A 21,285-nucleotide genomic window follows, 5' to 3' on the forward strand; every position below is an offset into this window, starting at 1 on the left:
TCTCATCTGCTGAACTCTAACTCCGCTTTCTGCTTATAGTAATGAAATAGCATATATGATCATCTCATCTCCTCTCATCTGCTGAGCTCTTACTCCGCTTTCTGCTTATAGTAAAGAAATAGTATATATGATCATCTCATCTCCTCTCATCTGCTAAACTCTAACTCTGCTTTCTGCTTATAGTAATGAAATGGTATATATCATTAGTTTTAACTGAGCTTGTTCTTAGATGTAGAAAATTTATCTCATTAGCTCATGAGTTTTATGATCTTGTTAGGATGCAAGCCTGTTTGTTATTACAAGTCATTGCCTCTTTTTGTCTCAAGTTAGCTGATTGATTGACTAACGAGCTAAATTGACCCACATCTAAGTACAAACTTTCCTAAATAAGTAAACTTAGCTAAGGGGAAGCATTTATGCAGGGTGCATTTGTGCAGATTTTATTAAGTGCTGATTTTGAAAAGTGCACTGCAGTTATTCATGGCATGAATCTAACATTCATCTCTCATCTATTCATACAGGTATATATGATCATCTCATCTCCTCTCATCTGCTGAACGGTAACTCCGCTTTCTGCTTTTAGTAATGAAATGGTATATATGATCATCTCATCTCCTCTCATCTGCTGAACTCTAACTCTGCTTTCTGCTTATATTAATGAAATGGTATATATCATAAGTTCTAACTGAGCTTGTTCTTAGATGTAGAAAATGTATCTCACTTGCTCATGAGTTTTATGATCTTGTTAGCATACAAGCCTGATTGTTATTACAAGTCATTGCCTCTTTGTCTCAAGTTTGCTGATTGATTGATTAACGAGCTAAATTGACCCACATCTAAGCACAAACTTTCCTATATAAGTAAACCAGCTAAGGGGAAGCATTTATGCAGGGGGCATTTGTGCAGATTTTATTAAGTGCTGATTTTGATAAGTGCACTGCAGTTATTCATGGCATGAATCTAACATATATCTCTCATCTCTTCATACAGGTATATATAATCATCTCATCTCCTCTCATCTGCTGAACCCTAACTCCGCTTTCTGCTTTTAGTAATGAAATGGTATATATGATCTTCTCATCTCCTCTCATCTGCTGAACTCTAACTCTGCTTTCTGCTTATAGTAATGAAATGGTATATATCATTAGTTCTAACTGGGCTTGTTCTTAGATGTAGAAATTTTATCTCACTTGCTCATGAGTTTTATGATCTTGTTAGCATGCAAGCCTGTTTATTTTTACAAGTCATTGCCTCTTTTTCTCTCAAGTTAGCTGATTGATTGATTTACGAGCTAAATTGACCCACATCTAAGCACAAACTTTCCTATATAGGTAAACCTAGCTAAGGGGAAGCATTTATGCAGGGGGCATTTGTGCAGATTTTATTAAGTGCTGATTTTGATAAGTGCACTGCAGTTATTCATGGCATGAATCTAACATTCATCTCTCATCTCTTCATACAGGTATATATGATCATCTCATCTCCTCTCATCTGCTGAACTCTAACTCCGCTTTCTGCTTATAGTAATGAAATAGCATATATGATCATCTCATCTCCTCTCATCTGCTGAGCTCTTACTCCACTTTCTGCTTATAGTAAAGAAATAGTATATATGATCATCTCATCTCCTCTCATCTGCTAAACTCTAACTCTGCTTTCTGCTTATAGTAATGAAATGGTATATATCATTAGTTTTAACTGAGCTTGTTCTTAGATGTAGAAAATTTATCTCATTAGCTCATGAGTTTTATGATCTTGTTAGGATGCAAGCCTGTTTGTTATTACAAGTCATTGCCTCTTTTTGTCTCAAGTTAGCTGATTGATTGACTAACGAGCTAAATTGACCCACATCTAAGTACAAACTTTCCTAAATAAGTAAACTTAGCTAAGGGGAAGCATTTATGCAGGGTGCATTTGTGCAGATTTTATTAAGTGCTGATTTTGAAAAGTGCACTGCAGTTATTCATGGCATGAATCTAACATTCATCTCTCATCTATTCATACAGGTATATATGATCATCTCATCTCCTCTCATCTGCTGAACGGTAACTCCGCTTTCTGCTTTTAGTAATGAAATGGTATATATGATCATCTCATCTCCTCTCATCTGCTGAACTCTAACTCTGCTTTCTGCTTATATTAATGAAATGGTATATATCATAAGTTCTAACTGAGCTTGTTCTTAGATGTAGAAAATGTATCTCACTTGCTCATGAGTTTTATGATCTTGTTAGCATACAAGCCTGATTGTTTGTACAAGTCATTGCCTCTTTGTCTCAAGTTTGCTGATTGATTGATTAACGAGCTAAATTGACCCACATCTAAGCACAAACTTTCCTATATAAGTAAACCAGCTAAGGGGAAGCATTTATGCAGGGGGCATTTGTGCAGATTTTATTAAGTGCTGATTTTGATAAGTGCACTGCAGTTATTCATGGCATGAATCTAACATATATCTCTCATCTCTTCATACAGGTATATATAATCATCTCATCTCCTCTCATCTGCTGAACCCTAACTCCGCTTTCTGCTTTTAGTAATGAAATGGTATATATGATCTTCTCATCTCCTCTCATCTGCTGAACTCTAACTCTGCTTTCTGCTTATAGTAATGAAATGGTATATATCATTAGTTCTAACTGGGCTTGTTCTTAGATGTAGAAATTTTATCTCACTTGCTCATGAGTTTTATGATCTTGTTAGCATGCAAGCCTGTTTATTTTTACAAGTCATTGCCTCTTTTTCTCTCAAGTTAGCTGATTGATTGATTTACGAGCTAAATTGACCCACATCTAAGCACAAACTTTCCTATATAGGTAAACCTAGCTAAGGGGAAGCATTTATGCAGGGGGCATTTGTGCAGATTTTATTAAGTGCTGATTTTGATAAGTGCACTGCAGTTATTCATGGCATGAATCTAACATTCATCTCTCATCTCTTCATACAGGTATATATGATCATCTCATCTCCTCTCATCTGCTGAACTCTAACTCCGCTTTCTGCTTATAGTAATGAAATAGCATATATGATCATCTCATCTCCTCTCATCTGCTGAGCTCTTACTCCGCTTTCTGCTTATAGTAAAGAAATAGTATATATGATCATCTCATCTCCTCTCATCTGCTAAACTCTAACTCTGCTTTCTGCTTATAGTAATGAAATGGTATATATCATTAGTTTTAACTGAGCTTGTTCTTAGATGTAGAAAATTTATCTCATTAGCTCATGAGTTTTATGATCTTGTTAGGATGCAAGCCTGGTTGTTATTACAAGTCATTGCCTCTTTTTGTCTCAAGTTAGCTGATTGATTGATTAACGAGCTAAATCGACCCACATCTAATTACAAACTTTCCTAGATAAGTAAACTTAGCTAAGGGGAAGCATTTATGTAGGGTCCATTTGTGCAGATTTTATTAAGTGCTGATTTTGAAAAGTGCACTGCAGTTATTCATGGCATGAATCTAACATTCATCTCTCATCTCTTCATACAGGTATATATGATCATCTCATCTCCTCTCATCTGCTGAACGGTAACTCCGCTTTCTGCTTTTAGTAATGAAATGGTATATATGATCATCTCATCTCCTCTCATCTGCTGAACTCTAACTCTGCTTTCTGCTTATATTAATGAAATGGTATATATCATAAGTTCTAACTGAGCTTGCTCTTAGATGTAGAAAATTTATCTCACTTGCTCATGAGTTTTATGATCTTGTTAGCATGCAAGCCTGTTTGTTATTACAAGTCATTGCCTCTTTTTGTCTCAAGTTAGCTGATTGATTGATTAACGAGCTAAATTGACCCTCATCTAAGCACAAACTTTCCTATATAAGTAAACCTAGCTAAAGGGAAGCATTTATGCAGGGGGCATTTGTGCAGATTTTATTAGGTGCTGATTTTGATAAGTGCACTGCAGTTATTCATGGCATGAATCTAACATTCATCTCTCATCTCTTCATACAGGTATATATGATCATCTCATCTCCTCTCATCTGCTGAACGGTAACTCCGCTTTCTGCTTTTAGTAAGGAAATGGTATATATGATCTTCTAATCTCCTCTCATCTGCTGAACTCTAACTCTGCTTTCTGCTTATATTAATGAAATGGTATATATCATAAGTTCTAACTGAGCTTGCTCTTAGATGTAGAAAATTTATCTCACTTGCTCATGAGTTTTATGATCTTGTTAGCATGCAAGCCTGTTTGTTATTACAAGTCATTGCCTCTTTTTGTCTCAAGTTAGCTGATTGATTGATTAATAAGCTAAATTGACCCTCATCTAAGCACAAACTTTCCTATATAAGTAAACCTAGCTAAAGGGAAGCATTTATGCAGGGGGCATTTGTGCAGATTTTATTAAGTGCTGATTTTGATAAGTGCACTGCAGTTATTCATGGCATGAATCTAACATTCATCTCTCATCTCTTCATATAGGTATATATGATCATCTCATCTCCTCTCATTTGCTGAACTCTAACTCCGCTTTTTGCTTTTAGTAATGAAATGGTATATATGATCATCTCATCTCCTCTCCTCTACTGAACCCTAACTCCGCTTTCTGCTTTTAGTAATGAAATGGTATATATGATCATCTCATCTCTAGAGATGAGCGAACCGTTCGCGGTTCGGCTCGAGGTCGGTTCGCCAAACGGGGGTCCCGTTCGAGTTCGGCTCGTCGAACGTTCGACGAACCTAACTCGAACCAATAGGCTATAATGGGAGGCAATCACAAACACATAAAAATGCATGATAAATGTACACAAACAGTTAATAAACATTGCCATAACACTTACCGGTCCCCGCGATCCCTTCTGCACTCTGTCTCCTGCCGCTATTCCATCCGATGATTACTGAATCCACCCGGTTACCGGCACTGCCAGCAGAGATGTAGGACCTATCGTGACGTCAAAATAGCCATGTGACCAGTCACGTGGCTATTATCTCATTGGCTACAGACTGGTCACATGACTATGACGCGTCATGTAGGACCTGCGAGTGCATCTCTCCGGTACACGGTGCACATATGTGTATCGCCGTGTACCGGCGACATGCTCTAGCAGACGGTCGACTCCCCGTTCCGTTAGGGACCGGCTGACACAGCCGGTCATTAACGGAGATCACCGTTGCCATAGCAACGCAGTTAGCGGTGACGTCACCGCTAACCGCGGCTCCGAGAGCACCGTTGCTATGGTAACGCGTCTGTCAGCGTTACCGCTGTTACCGCTATCAGCACTGATCACTCACAGAGTGAAGGCTGCACGCTGCTTCCCGATTGTAGTGAGGTTTGTAGTGAGGATGAGGTTCCCCAGCCCCAAGTGATGAGCTGGTGCACATCATCCTCACTACAATCGTCACTACTACTACACTAGAAAGAAAGAAGACAGAAGAGCAGGATCGTGGAGGGCTGACAGGGGGTAATAAAGATGGAGTCTCTAATGTGTCTGTGTATTTATTTCTATTAAAGTATTTTTTCTCTGTGTGGTGTTTTTTTTTAACCCTTTATTGGAGATTCTTAATGGCCGGGTCAAACGTGCCTGACATTAAGAATCTCTGGCTTAATACTGGCTAGTAAAACAAAGCCAGCATTAACTCATGATTACCCAACAAGCCACCCGGCTCCAGGGCTGCTGGAAGAGTTGGATACAGCGCCAGATGATGGCGCTTCTATGAGAGCGCCATTTTCTGGGACGGCTGCGGACTGAAATCCGCAGCAGAGGCGCCCAGAAACCTCGGGCTAACCTGTGCTGCGGATTCCAATCCCCAGCTGCCTAGTTGTACCCGGCTGGACACAAAAATGGGGCGAAGCCCATGTCATTTGTTTTTTAATCATTTCATGAAATAAGTGAAATAATTAAAAAAAAACGGGCTTCCCTATATTTTTGGTTCCCAGCCGGGTACAAATAGGCAACTGGGGGTTGGAGGCAGCCCGTGGCTGCCTGCTGTACCTGGCTAGCATACAAAAATATGGCGAAGCCCACGTCATTTTTTTGGTGGGCAAAAAAATTCTGCATACAGTCCTGGATGGAGTATGCTGAGCCTTGTAGTTCTGCAGCTGCTGTCTGCTCTTCTCCATACAGACAGACAGCAGCTGCAGAACTACAAGGCTCAGCATACTCCATCCAGGACTGTATGCAGAAGTTTTTTGCCCCCTGAAAAAATTATGTGGGCTTCGCCATATTTTTGTATGCTAGCCAGGTACAGCAGGCAGGTACGGCTGCCCCCAACCCCCAGTTGCCTATTTGTATCCGGCTGGGAACCAAAAATAAAGGGAAGCCCTTTTTTTATTATTTCATGAATTTCATGAAATAATTAGAAAACAAATGACGTAGGCTTCGCCCCATTTTTGTGTCCAGCCAGGTACAACTAGGCAGCTGGGGATTGGAATCCGCAGCACAGGTTGGCCTGAGCTTTCTGGGCCCCACTGCTGTGAATTGCAGTCTGCAGTCGCCTCAGAAAATGGCATTTTCATAAAAGCGCCATCTTCTGGTGCTGTATCCAACTCTTCTAGCACCTGCCTGCTATACCTGGCTAGCATACAAAAATATGGCGAAGCTCACGTCCTTTTTTTGTAGTTTTTTGGCAAAAAAAATAAAAAATGCTTCCCTGGATTTTCCATTGCCAGTGAAGGTAACACCAAGCAGTGGGGGGTTAGCAGCCAGTAGCTGCATGGATTACCCTTAGCTAGCAATACAAAAAATGCAGCGGGAGCCCATATATATATTTTTTTAATTATTTATTTAAGTAACTAAAAATAAAATGGGCTTCCCTGTATTTTGATTGCTGGACATCACAGTGCTGTAAAAATAAATCTTTCAAAAAATTACGTAGCGCTCCGCGGTATTTTTGACTCTCAGCGCAGATAAAGCAGACAGCTATGGGTTGCCACCCCCATCTGCCTGCCGTTACCTTGGTTGGCAATCAAAATACAGGGAAGCCCATTAATTTTTTCTATTTAAAAAATAGTTAAAAAAAAAAATGACGTTGGGTCCCCCCATTTTTGATAGCCAGCTAGGGTAAAGCAGACGGCTGTAGCCTGAAAACCACAGCCGGCAGCTTTACCGTGGTTGGGGATCCAATGTGGAGGTCCCCTCAGGCTCTTTTTTATAATTATTTTATAAATAATAATTACAGAATAAAAGTAGGGTCCCCCCCAAATTGGATCACCAGCCAAGGTAAAGCGGACAGCTGTGGTCTGGTATTCTCAGGGTGGGAAGGTCCATAGTTATTTTGCCTTCACAGCCTAAAAATAGCAGGCCGCAGGCACCCCAGACGTGGCGCATCCACAAGATGCGCCAATCCTGGCGCTTCACCCCAGCTCATCCTGTGCCCTGGTGCAGTGGCAAACGGGGTAATAAATCGGGTTGATACTAGCTGTAATGTCACCTGAGATCAAGCCCAGCAGTTTGTGATGTCATAGCGTCTATTAGATACCCAACATCATAAACTGTCAGTACTAACAAAAAAAAAATTGACAAAAGAAATTTATTTGAAAAAACAGTCCCCAAAACATTTCCTCTTTCACCAATTTATTGTAAGAAAAAAAATAAAGGGGTCCCACGACGACTCTGGACCGCCTAGAATATGGGGGGAGACACTCAGGGAACGTATCCCCCATTTTCTAGGAGTGCGGACCCTTCATGTGAGGAGTGTGGGTGGAATGAATCTGCACTCACTCTTCTCGGGTCCACAGAAGCAGAGTCCATGTCGTAATTGTTGCTACCAAAGCTGCAATGCCCTGCTCATGAGGTAAGGGCATGCCTAATCAGGAGAACTACTGTAGAGGAAGCTCTGCTCACTGGTATATAGGTGCTCAGAGGTAATAATAGATAAAATTAGTGAGTAACCTCGGCACTCTAAATCTCCCAGACTAAGTCAGTAAGTCACAACGGATAGTAATGCAAAATCACTCTTTATTGGTCCGTATTAAGAAATTTTTTTTTCATAAGCATATATGTTTTTGTCCAAAACAAGTTACAAATGACGTTTCGGCCTGAGCCTTCGTCAGATTGGACTTATCTGCATGTAATCATGTAAAATGGCAATAATCAGTATCACATAAGAGTGAGAGAACAATAACATAAACTCGAACAATGTAGAGGTACAATTGGGATGCAGCAAAAAAATTGCAACACAGCAAGAAATGAAACACATGATACAAATGTCATAATACAGTACAAGGACAATATAGTAATGACAAATATGGGGTCAGAGTAGGTTTAGACAGCTCTGGTACGAAAGAGATGTCAATCATAAAGTAACATGTGCAGTAGGTGTAGAGCTACAGTATGCATGGCAGAGCTAATGGGTAGACCGACCATAGAAAAAGAACGGAGAAAAAGTGGAGAAAAAATGGAGAAAAAATGGAGAAAAAGTGGAGAAAAAGTGGAGAAAAAGTGGAGAAAAAATGGAGAAAAAGTGGAGAAAAAATGGAGAAAAAGTGGAAAAAAAAATGGAGAAAAAGTGGAGAAAAAGTGGAGAAAAAGTGGAGAAAAGTGGAGAAAAAAATGGAGAAAAAGTGGAGAAAAAGTGGAGAAAAAGTGGAGAAAAAATGGAGAAAAAAATGGAGAAAAAGGGGAGAAAAAGTGGAGAAAAAGTGGAGAAAAAGTGGAGAAAAAAATGGAGAAAAAAATGGAGAAAAAGTGGAGAAAAAGTGGAGAAAAAGTGGAGAAAAAAATGGAGAAAAAGTGGAGGAAAAGTGGAGAAAAAGTGGAGAAAAGTGGAGAAAAAAATGGAGAAAAAGTGGAGAAAAAGTGGAGAAAAAGTGGAGAAAAAGTGGAGAATAAGTGGAGAAAAAAAGGAGAAAAAGTGGAAAAAAAATAGAGAAAAAGTGGAGAAAAAGTGGAGAATAAGTGGAGAAAAAATGGAGAAAAAGTGGAGAAAAAATGGAGAAAAAGTGGAAAAAAAATGGAGAAAAAGTGGAGAAAAAGTGGAGAAAAAGTGGAGAAAAGTGGAGAAAAAAATGGAGAAAAAGTGGAGAAAAAGTGGAGAAAAAGTGGAGAAAAAGTGGAGAAAAAAATGGAGAAAAAAAAGGAGAAAAAGTGGAGAAAAGGTGGAGAAAAGTGGAGAAAAAAATGGAGAAAAAGTTGAGAAAAAGTGGAGAAAAAGTGGAGAAAAAGTGGAGAATAAGTGGAGAAAAAAAGGAGAAAAAGTGGAAAAAAAATAGAGAAAAAGTGGAGAAAAAGTGGAGAATAAGTGGAGAAAAAATGGAGAAAAAGTTTAGAAAAAGTGGAGAAAAAGTGGAGGAAAAAGTGGAGAAAAAAGTGGAGAAAAAGTGGAGGAAAAAGTGGAGAAAAAAAGTGGAGAAAAAGTGGAGAAAAAGTGGAGAATAAGTGGAGAAAAAATGGAGAATAAGTGGAGAAAAAATGGAGAAAAAGTGGAGAAAAAGTGGAGAAAAAGTGGAGGAAAAAGTGGAGAAAAAAAGTGGAGAAAAAGTGGAGAAAAAGTGGAGAATAAGTGGAGAAAAAATGGAGAATAAGTGGAGAAAAAATGGAGAAAAAGTTTAGAAAAAGTGGAGAAAAAGTGGAGGAAAAAGTGGAGAAAAAAGTGGAGAAAAAGTGGAGAAAAAGTGGAGAAAAAGTGGAGAAAAAATGGTGAATAAGTGGAAAAAAAATGGAGAAAAAGTTTAGAAAAAGTGGAGAAAAAGTGGAGAAAAAATGGAGAATAAGTGGAGAAAAAATGGAGAAAAAGTGGAGAAAAAGTGGAGAATAAGTGGAGAAAAAATGGAGAATAAGTGGAGAAAAAATGGAGAAAAAGTTTAGAAAAAGTGGAGAAAAAGTGGAGAATAAGTGGAGAAAAAATGGAGAATAAGTGGAGAAAAAATGGAGAAAAAGTGGAGAAAAAGTGGAGGAAAAAGTGGAGAAAAAAAGTGGAGAAAAAGTGGAGAAAAAGTGGAGAATAAGTGGAGAAAAAGTGGAGAATAAGTGGAGAAAAAATGGAGAATAAGTGGAAAAAAAATGGAGAAAAAGTTTAGAAAAAGTGGAGAAAAAGTGGAGAAAAAATGGAGAATAAGTGGAGAAAAAATGGAGAAAAAGTGGAGAAAAAGTGGAGAATAAGTGGAGAAAAAATGGAGAATAAGTGGAGAAAAAATGGAGAAAAAGTTTAGAAAAAGTGGAGAAAAAGTGGAGGAAAAAGTGGAGAAAAAAGTGGAGAAAAAGTGGAGAAAAAGTGGAGAAAAAGTGGAGAAAAAGTGGAGAAAAAATGGAGAATAAGTGGAAAAAAAAGGGAGAAAAAGTTTAGAAAAAGTGGAGAAAAAGTGGAGAAAAAATGGAGAATAAGTGGAGAAAAAATGGAGAAAAAGTGGAGAAAAAGTGGAGAATAAGTCGAGAAAAAATGGAGAATAAGTGGAAAAAAAATGGAGAAAAAGTTTAGAAAAAGTGGAGAAAAAGTGGAGAAAAAATGGAGAATAAGTGGAGAAAAAATGGAGAAAAAGTGGAGAAAAAGTGGAGAATAAGTGGAGAAAAAATGGAGAATAAGTGGAGAAAAAATGGAGAAAAAGTTTAGAAAAAGTGGAGAATAAGTGGAGAAAAAATGGAGAATAAGTGGAGAAAAAATGGAGAAAAAGTGGAGAAAAAGTGGAGGAAAAAGTGGAGAAAAAAAGTGGAGAAAAAGTGGAGAAAAAGTGGAGAATAAGTGGAGAAAAAGTGGAGAATAAGTGGAGAAAAAATGGAGAATAAGTGGAAAAAAAATGGAGAATAAGTGGAAAAAAAATGGAGAAAAAGTTTAGAAAAAGTGGAGAAAAAGTGGAGAAAAAATGGAGAATAAGTGGAGAAAAAATGGAGAAAAAGTGGAGAAAAAGTGGAGAATAAGTGGAGAAAAAATGGAGAATAAGTGGAGAAAAAATGGAGAAAAAGTTTAGAAAAAGTGGAGAAAAAGTGGAGGAAAAAGTGGAGAAAAAAGTGGAGAAAAAGTGGAGAAAAAGTGGAGAAAAAGTGGAGAAAAAGTGGAGAAAAAATGGAGAATAAGTGGAAAAAAAATGGAGAAAAAGTTTAGAAAAAGTGGAGAAAAAGTGGAGAAAAAATGGAGAATAAGTGGAGAAAAAATGGAGAAAAAGTGGAGAAAAAGTGGAGAATAAGTCGAGAAAAAATGGAGAATAAGTGGAGAAAAAATGGAGAAAAAGTTTAGAAAAAGTGGAGAAAAAGTGGAGAATAAGTGGAGAAAAAATGGAGAATAAGTGGAGAAAAAATGGAGAAAAAGTGGAGAAAAAGTGAAGGAAAAGTGGAGAATAAGTGGAGAAAAAGTGGAGAATAAGTGGAGAAAAAGTGGAGAATAAGTGGAGAAAAAAATGGAGAATAATTGGAGAAAAAATGCAGAAAAAGTGGAGAAAAAAGTGGAGAAAAAGTGGAGAAAAAGTGGAGAATAAGTGGAGAAAAAATGGAGAAAAAGTGGAGAAAAAGTGGAGAAAAAATGGAGAATAAGTGGAAAAAAAATGGAGAAAAAGTTTAGAAAAAAAGGAGAAAAAGTGGAGAAAAAATGGAGAATAAGTGGAGAATAAGTGGAGAATAAGTGGAGAAAAAATGGAGAAAAAGTGGAGAAAAATTGGAGAAAAAGTTTAGAAAAAGTGGAGAAAAAGTGGAGAATAAGTGGAGAAAAAGTGGAGAATAAGTGGAGAAAAAATGGAGAAAAAGTGGAGAAAAATTAGAGGAAAAAGTGGAGAAAAAAAGTGGAGAAAAAGTGGAGAATAAGTGGAGAAAAAATGGAGAAAAAGTGGAGAAAAAGTGGAGAAAAAAATGGAGAAAAAGTGGAGAAAAAGTGGAGAAAAGGGGAGAAAAAATGGAGAATAAGTGGAGAAAAAATGGAGAAAAAGTGGAGAAAAAGTGGAGAATAAGTGGAGAAAAAAATGGAGAAAAAAATGGAGAAAAAGTGGAGAAAAAGTGGAGAATAAGTGGAGAAAAAGTGGAGGAAAAAGTGGAGAAAAAAGTGGAGAAAAAGTGGAGAAAAAGTGAAGAAAAAGTGGAGAAAAAAGTGGAGAAAAAAGTGGAGAAAAAGTGGAGAAGAAGTGGAGAAGAAGTGGAGAAGAAGTGGAGAAAAAGTGGAGAAAAAATGGAGAAAAAGTGGAGAATAAGTGGAGAAAAAGTGGAGAAAAAGTGGAGAAAAAATCAAGAAAAAATGGAGAAAAAGTGGAGAAAAAGTGGAGAAAAAAATGGAGAAAAAGTGGAGAAAAAGTGGAGAAAAAGTGGAGAAAAAAATGTAGAAAAAGTGGAGAAAAGGTGGAGAAAAAAATGTAGAAAAAGTGGAGAAAAAATGTAGAAAAAGTGGAGAAAAAGTGGAGCACCCTTTGGTGCCTTTCATGTGGCACTAAGGGGTGCTTAGCTTTGTATTTAGCCAAAAAAATGAAAAAAAAAATGACGTAGGGTTCCCCCTAGTTTTGTAGCCATCTAGGGTAAAGCAGACGGCTGCAGCCTGCAGACCACAGCTGGCAACCTCACCTTGGCTGGTAATCCAAAACTGAGGGCACCCCACGCTGTTATTTTAAATTAAATAAATAATTAAAAAAAAAAACACGTAGGGGTCCCCCAAAATTGGATCACCAGCCAAGGTAAAGCAGACAGCTGGGGCCTGATATTCTCAGACTAGGGAGGTCCATGGTTATTGGACTCTCCCCAGCCTAAAAATAGCAGGCCGCAGCCACCCCAGAAGTGGCGCATCCATTAGATGCGCCAATCCTGGTGCTTCGCCCCAGCTCATCCCGCGCCCTGGTGCGGTGGCAAACAGGGTAATATATGGGGTTAATACCAGATGGGTAATGTCACCTGGCATCAAGCCCTGGGGTTGGTGAGGTCAGGCGTCTATCAGATACCCGACATCACCAACCCAGTCAGTAATAAAAAAAAATAGACGACAAACACATTTTTATTTGAAAAAACACTCCCCAAAACATTCCCTCTTTAACCAATTTATTAGAATGAAAAACAAATCCAGGTCTGGTGTAATCCAAGGGGTTGCCATGACGATCCACACTGTCCCAGTCAATGAAGAGCAGGATGTTCCCCATTGGCTGGGAGAGCAGTGCAGTGACCTCAGCTAACATCAATGGGTCAGCCCAGGTCACTGCAGGGCATGACAAGTGCTGCTGTCAGCGAGGTACATTACCTGCGGTGATCTCCAGCACACTGACAGCCCCTGTCACTGAGTTCAATGACCGGCTCCTTCACACCAAGTATCGCGAGAGGCCAGTGACGTCACCGCTAGTCAGTCTCGGGTCGGAAGCGAGAGAAGGTGATGTGACAAGCGGCGGCCATGGAGGACAGTGACAGCGCTGAGGTCGGGATGGCGGGACTTCATCACCGCAGGTAAGCCGAGCGGGGCCGTGTGTGTGTGTGTGTGTGTGTATGTGTGTACGTGTGTACAATACATGCCGCGTGCAGGAGGGGGCGGAGTGAGCTGAGCGGGGAAGTGTGGGCTTCCTGCACGTAACTAGGATAAACATCGGGTTACTAACCAAAGCGCTTTGCTTGGATACCCGATGTTTATCTAGGTTACCAGCTTGTGGCAGGCTGCCAGCGATGGCTCCTGCACACTGTAGCTGTAAAAAGCCCTGCTTTTTGCTGCTAGAACCGTTCTCGAACGTATCTAGAACTATCGAGCTTTTGCAAAAAGCTCGAGTTCTAGTTCGATCTCGAACAGCCCCCAAAATCACTCGAGCCTAGAACTGGAGAACCTCGAACCGCGAACCGCGCTTAACTCTACTCATCTCCTCTCATCTGCTGAACTCTAACTCTGGTTTCTGCTTATAGTAATGAAATGGTATATATCATTAGTTCTAACTGGGCTTGTTCTTAGATGTAGAAATTTTATCTCACTTGCTCATGAGTTTTATGATCTTGTTAGCATGCAAGCCTGTTTATTTTTACAAGTCATTGCCTCTTTTTCTCTCAAGTTAGCTGATTGATTGATTAACGAGCTAAATTGACCCACATCTAAGTACAAACTTCCCTTTATAAGTAAACCTAGCTAAGGTGAAGCTTTTAGGCAGGGGGCATTTGTGCAGATTTTATTAAGTGCTGATTTTGATAAGTGCACTGCAGTTATTCATGGCATTAATCTACATTTATCTCTCATCTCTTCATACAGGTATATATGATCATCTCATCTGCTCTCATCTGCTGAACTCTAACTCCGCTTTTTGCTTTTAGTAATGAAATGGCATATATATTCATCTCATCTCCTCTCATCTGCTGAACTCTAACTCTGCTTTCTGCTTATAGTAATGAAATGGTATATATCATTAGTTCTAACTGGGCTTGTTCTTAGATGTAGAAAATTTATCTCACTTGCTCATGTGTTTTATGATCTTGTTAGCATGCAAGCCTGTTTGTTATTACAAGTCATTGACTCTTTTTGTCTCATGTTAGCTGATTGATTAACGAGCTAAATTGACCTACATCTAGGCACAAACTTTCCTATATAAGTAAAACTAGCTAAGGGGAAGCATTTATGCAGGGGGCATTTGTGCAGATTTTATTAAGTGCTGATTTTGATAAGTGCACTGCAGTTATTCATGGCATGAATCTACATTTATCTCTCATCTCTTCATACAGGTATATATGATCATATCATCTCCTATCATCTGCTGAACTCTAACTCTGCTTTCTGTTTATAGTAATGAAATGGTATATATCATTAGTTCTAACTGAGCTTGTTCTTTGATGTAACAAATTTATCTCACTTGCTCATGAGTTTTATGATCTTGTTAGCATGCAAGCCTGTTTGTTATTACAAGTCATTGCCTCTTTTTGTCTCAAGTTAGCTGATTGATTGATTAACGAGCTAAATTGACCCACATCTAAGCAGCACACACTTTCCTATATGCGTAAACCTAGCTAAGGGGAAGCAAATATGCAGGAGGCATTTGTGCAGATTTTATTAAGTGCTGATTTTGATAAGTGCACTGCAGTTATTCATGGCCTGAATCTAACATTCATCTGTCATCTCTTCATACAGGTATATATGATCAACTCATCTCTCATCTGCTGAACTTTAAGTCCGCTTTCTGCTTATAGTAATGAAATAGTATATATGATCATCTTATTTCCTCTCATCTGCTAAACTCTAACTCTGCTTTCTGCTTATAGTAATGAAATGGTATATATCATTAGTTCTAACTGGGCTTGTTCTTAGATGTTGAAAATTTATCTCACTTGCTCATGAGTTTTATGATCTTGTTAGGATGCAAGCCTGTTTGTTATTACAAGTCATTGCCTCTTTTTGTCTCAAGTTAGCTGATTGATTGATTAACGAGCTAATTTGACCCACATCTAAGCACAAAGTTTCCTATATAAGTAAACCTAGCTAAGGGGAAGCATTTATGCAGGGGGCATTTGTGCATATTTTATTAAGTGCTGATTTTGATAAGTGCACTGCAGTTATTCATGGAATGAATCTAACATTCATCTCTCATCTCTTCATACAGGTATATATGATCATCTCATCTCCTCTCATCTGCTGAACTCTATCTCCGCTTTTTGCTTTTAGTAATGAAATAGTATATATGATCATCTCATCTCCTCTCATCTGCTGAACACTAACTCTGCTTTCTGCTTATAGTAATGAAATGGTATATATCATTAGTTCTAACTGGGCTTGTTCTTAGATGTAGAAAATGTATCTCACTTGCTCATGTGTTTTATGATCTTGTTAGCATGCAAGCCTGTTTGTTATTACAAGTCATTGACTCTTTTTGTCTCATGTTAGCTGATTGATTGATTAACGAGCTAAATTGACCTACATCTAGGCACAAACTTTCCTATATAAGTAAAACTAGCTAAGGGGAAGCATTTATGCAGGGGGCATTTGTGCAGATTTTATTAAGTGCTGATTTTGATAAGTGCACTGCAGTTATTCATGGCATGAATCTACATTTATCTCTCATCTCTTCATACAGGTATATATGATCATATCATCTCCTATCATCTGCTGAACTCTAACTCTGCTTTCTGTTTATAGTAATGAAATGGTATATATCATTAGTTCTAACTGAGCTTGTTCTTTGATGTAACAAATTTATCTCACTTGCTCATGAGTTTTATGATCTTGTTAGCATGCAAGCCTGTTTGTTATTACAAGTCATTGCCTCTTTTTGTCTCAAGTTAGCTGATTGATTGATTAACGAGCTAAATTGACCCACATCTAAGCAGCACACACTTTCCTATATGCGTAAACCTAGCTAAGGGGAAGCAAATATGCAGGAGGCATTTGTGCAGATTTTATTAAGTGCTGATTTTGATAAGTGCACTGCAGTTATTCATGGCCTGAATCTAACATTCATCTGTCATCTCTTCATACAGGTATATATGATCAACTCATCTCTCATCTGCTGAACTTTAAGTCCGCTTTCTGCTTATAGTAATGAAATAGTATATATGATCATCTTATTTCCTCTCATCTGCTAAACTCTAACTCTGCTTTCTGCTTATAGTAATGAAATGGTATATATCATTAGTTCTAACTGGGCTTGTTCTTAGATGTTGAAAATTTATCTCACTTGCTCATGAGTTTTATGATCTTGTTAGGATGCAAGCCTGTTTGTTATTACAAGTCATTGCCTCTTTTTGTCTCAAGTTAGCTGATTGATTGATTAACGAGCTAATTTGACCCACATCTAAGCACAAAGTTTCCTATATAAGTAAACCTAGCTAAGGGGAAGCATTTATGCAGGGGGCATTTGTGCATATTTTATTAAGTGCTGATTTTGATAAGTGCACTGCAGTTATTCATGGAATGAATCTAACATTCATCTCTCATCTCTTCATACAGGTATATATGATCATCTCATCTCCTCTCATCTGCTGAACTCTATCTCCGCTTTTTGCTTTTAGTAATGAAATAGTATATATGATCATCTCATCTCCTCTCATCTGCTGAACACTAACTCTGCTTTCTGCTTATAGTAATGAAATGGTATATATCATTAGTTCTAACTGGGCTTGTTCTTAGATGTAGAAAATGTATCTCACTTGCTCATGTGTTTTATGATCTTGTTAGCATGCAAGCCTGTTTGTTATTACAAGTCATTGACTCTTTTTGTCTCATGTTAGCTGATTGATTGATTAACGAGCTAAATTGACCTACATCTAGGCACAAACTTTCCTATATAAGTAAAACTAGCTAAGGGGAAGCATTTATGCAGGGGGCATTTGTGCAGATTTTATTAAGTGCTGATTTTGATAAGTGCACTGCAGTTATTCATGGCATGAATCTACATTTATCTCTCATCTCTTCATACAGGTATATATGATCATATCATCTCCTCTCATCTGCTGAACTCTAACTCTGCTTTCTGTTTATAGTAATGAAATGGTATATATCATTAGTTCTAACTGAGCTTGTTCTTAGATGTAACAAATTTATCTCACTTGCTCATGAGTTTAATGATCTTGTTAGCATGCAAGCCAGTTTGTTATTACAAGTCATTGCCTCTTTTTGTCTCAAGTTAGCTGATTGATTAACGAGCTAAATTGACCCACATCTAAGCAGCACACACTTTCCTATATGCGTAAACCTAGCTAAGGGGAAGCAAATATGTAGGAGGCATTTGTGCAGATTTTATTAAGTGCTGATTTTGATAAGTGCACTGCAGTTATTCATGGCCTGAATCTAACATTCATCTGTCATCTCTTCATACAGGTATATATGATCATCTCATCTCTCATCTGCTGAACTTTAAGTCCGCTTTCTGCTTATAGTAATGAAATAGTATATATGATCATCTCATTTCCTCTCGTCTGCTAAACTCTAACTCTGCTTTCTGCTTATAGTAATGAAATGGTATATATCATTAGTTCTAACTGGGCTTGTTCTTAGATGTTGAAAATTTATCTCACTTGCTCATGAGTTTTATGATCTTGTTAGGATGCAAGCCTGTTTGTTATTACAAGTCATTGCCTCTTTTTGTCTCAAGTTAGCTGATTGATTGATTAACGAGCTAATTTGACCCACATCTAAGCACAAACTTTCCTATATTCGTAAACCTAGCTAAGGGAAAGCATTTATGCAGGGGGCATTTGTGCAGATTTTATTAAGTGCTGATTTTGATAAGTGCACTGTAGTTATTCATGGCATTAATCTAACATTCATCTCTCATCACTTCATACAGGTATATATGATCATCTCATCTCCTCTCATCTGCTGAACTCTAACTCAGTTTTCTCCTTATAGTAATGAAATAGTATATATGATCATCTCATCTCCTCTCATCTGCAAAACTCCAACTCTGCTTTCTGCTTATAATAATGAAATGGTATATATCATTAGTTCTAACTGAGCTATTTCTTAGATGTAGAAAATTTATCTCACTTGCTCATGAGTTTTATGATCTTGTTAGGATGCAAGCCTATTTGTTCTTACAAGTCATTGCCTCTTTTTGTCTCAAAATAGGTGATTGATTGACTAATGAGCTATATTGACCCACATCTAAGCACAAAGTTTCCTATATAAGTACACTTAGCTAAGGGGAAGCATTTATGCAGGGGGCATTTGTGCAGATTTTATTAAGTGCTGATTTTGATAAGTGCACTGCAGTTATTCATGGCATGAATCTAACATTCATCTCTCATCTCTTCATACAGGTATATATGATCATCTCATCTCCTCTCATCTACTGAACTCTAACTCCGCTTTTTGCTTTTAGTAATGAAATGGTATATATCATTAGTTCTAACTGAGCTTGTTCTTAGATGTAGAAAATTTATCTCACTTGCTCATGAGTTTTATGATCATGTTAGGATGCAAGCCTGTTTGTTATTACAAGTTATTATCTCGTTTTGTCTCAAGTTAGCTGATTGATTGATTAACGAGCTAAATTGACCAACATCTAAGCACAAACTTTCCTATATAAGTAAACCTAGCTAAGGGGAAGCATTTATGCAGGGGGCATTTGTGCAGATTTTATTAAGTGCTGATTTTGATAAGTGCACTGCAGTTATTCATGGCATGAATCTAACATTCATCTCTCATCCCTTCATACAGGTATATATGATCATCTCATCTCCTCTCATTTGCTGAACTCTAACTCCACTTTTTGCTTTTAGTAATGAAATGGTATATATGATCACCTCATCTCCTCTCATCTGCTGAACTCTACCTTTGCTTTCTGCTTATAGTAATGAAATGGTATATATCATTAGTTCTAACTGAGCTTGTTCTTAGATGTAGAAAATTTATCTCACTTGCTCGTGAGTTTTATAATCTTGTTAGCATGCAAGCCTGTTTGTTATTACAAGTCATTGCCTCTTTTTGTCTCAAGTTAGCTGATTGAATAACGAGCTAAATTGACCCACATCTAAGCACAAACTTTCCTATATAAGTAAACCTAGCTAAGGGGAAGCATTTATGCAGTTGGCATTTGTGCAGGTGCTGATTTTGATAAGTGCACTGCAGTTATTCATGGCATGAATCTAACATATATCTCTCATCTCTTTATACAGGTATATATAATCATCTCATCGCCTCTCATCTGCTGAACCCTAACTCCGCTTTCTGCTTTTAGTAATGAAATGGTATATATGATCATCTTATCTCCTCTCATCTGCTGAACTCTAACTCTGCTTTCTGCTTATAGTAATGAAATAGTAGATATTATCATCTCATCTCCTCTCATCTGCTAAACTCTAAAGGTCCCGTCACAATAAACAACTTACCAGCGATCCCAACCAACAACTCAACTTGATAGGGATCGCTGGTAAGTTGTTAAAGAGGTCGCTGGTGAGATGTCACACAGTCAAACCTTACAACAACGCAACAACGATCCTGAGATCCATAAACAACTCATCGTTGGTCACTGAGACCTGTCACATTGTACGATTAACAACATATAGGCGTGCATCTACGTTGCCTTCACCGCGCCCCCTCCGCTCCTATTGGTAATCGTAAGTACGTTATGACTGGGCGGTGACTTTCTCTTCTTCCAGCGATAAGGTTCTGGATTGCAGATCGCAGTAGAGTACTCAGGGCTGTTATATACAAACCGCTAGCGGGATCACTGCTGCGACGCGGTTTATGCCGTTTGTGGGCGCTCGTGCGACACACGTCATGACGTTTTTCCAGTCGTTTTTGAAGTCTGATGGGCGGTGTTTATTTTCTATAATAAAATATTTTTCGGTGTGTTTTGTGTTTTTTTTTTTTATCATTACTAGAAATTCATGGTGGCCATGTGTAATATTGGAGGAGCACGGAGGTCTCTAGTGCGATCCCGCCAACAGAGAACGTAAGTGCGACCTCGTTGACTTATTACTCAAAGCCGCAGTCGTGACCACAAATTGGAGTTGAAGAAGCCGTTAATAAGATCCGCAAACCAGCACGCAAGCTTGGAGGTCTCTACTACGATCCGAAAAGCTGTATGAACAAAGGACAGAAGTGAGAGACCTTTTGCTTAGTTGCGACCACCAATCGGAGTTGAAGAGGGAGGAGGCCTAAACCACGCCTGCGTCGTCTAATTCTGAATCGCCAACTAGTTGCTGGTTGTTGATACGGTGTCAGACATGTTCCCAGCGGGACACCAACAACCAAAAAATGGCCCAGGTCATTCAGCAACAACCAACAACTTCACAGCAGGGGCCAGGTTGTTGCTAGATGTCACACACAGCAACGTCGCTAAGGGGATCGCTGTTACGTCACGAAAAGTGTGACTCATCAGCGATGTTGTTAGCGATGTCGTTTAGTGTGATGGGGCCTTAACTCTGCTTTCTGCTTTTAGTAATGAAATAGTATATATGATCATCTCATCTCCTCTCATCTGCTGAACTCTAACTCTGCGTTCTGCTTATAGTAATGAAATGGTATATATCATTAGTTCTAACTGAGCTTGTTCTTAGATGTAGAAAATTTATCTCACTTGCTCATGAGTTTTATGATCTTGTTAGCATGCAAGCCTGTTTGTTATTACAAGTCATTGCCTCTTTTTGTCTCAAGTTTGCTGATTGATTGATTAACGAGCTAAATTGACCCACATCTAAGCACAAACTTTCCTATATAAGTAAACCTAGCTAAGGGGAAGCATTTATGCAGGGGGCATTTGTGCAGATTTTATTAAGTGCTGATTTTGATAAGTGCACTGCAGTTATTCACGGCATGAATCTAACATAAATCTCTCATCTCTTCATACAGGTATATATGATCATCTCATCTCCTCTCATCTGCTGAACCCTAACTCCGCTTTCTGCTTTTAGTAATGAAATGGTATATATGATCATCTCATCTCCTCTCATCTGCTGAACTCTAACTCTGCTTTCTGCTTATAGCAATGAAATGGTATATATCATTAGTTCTAACTGAGCTTGTTCTTAGATGTA

Source organism: Anomaloglossus baeobatrachus, chromosome 3 (genome assembly GCF_048569485.1).
Source record: "Anomaloglossus baeobatrachus isolate aAnoBae1 chromosome 3, aAnoBae1.hap1, whole genome shotgun sequence".
Lineage (NCBI taxonomy): Eukaryota > Metazoa > Chordata > Amphibia > Anura > Aromobatidae > Anomaloglossus > Anomaloglossus baeobatrachus.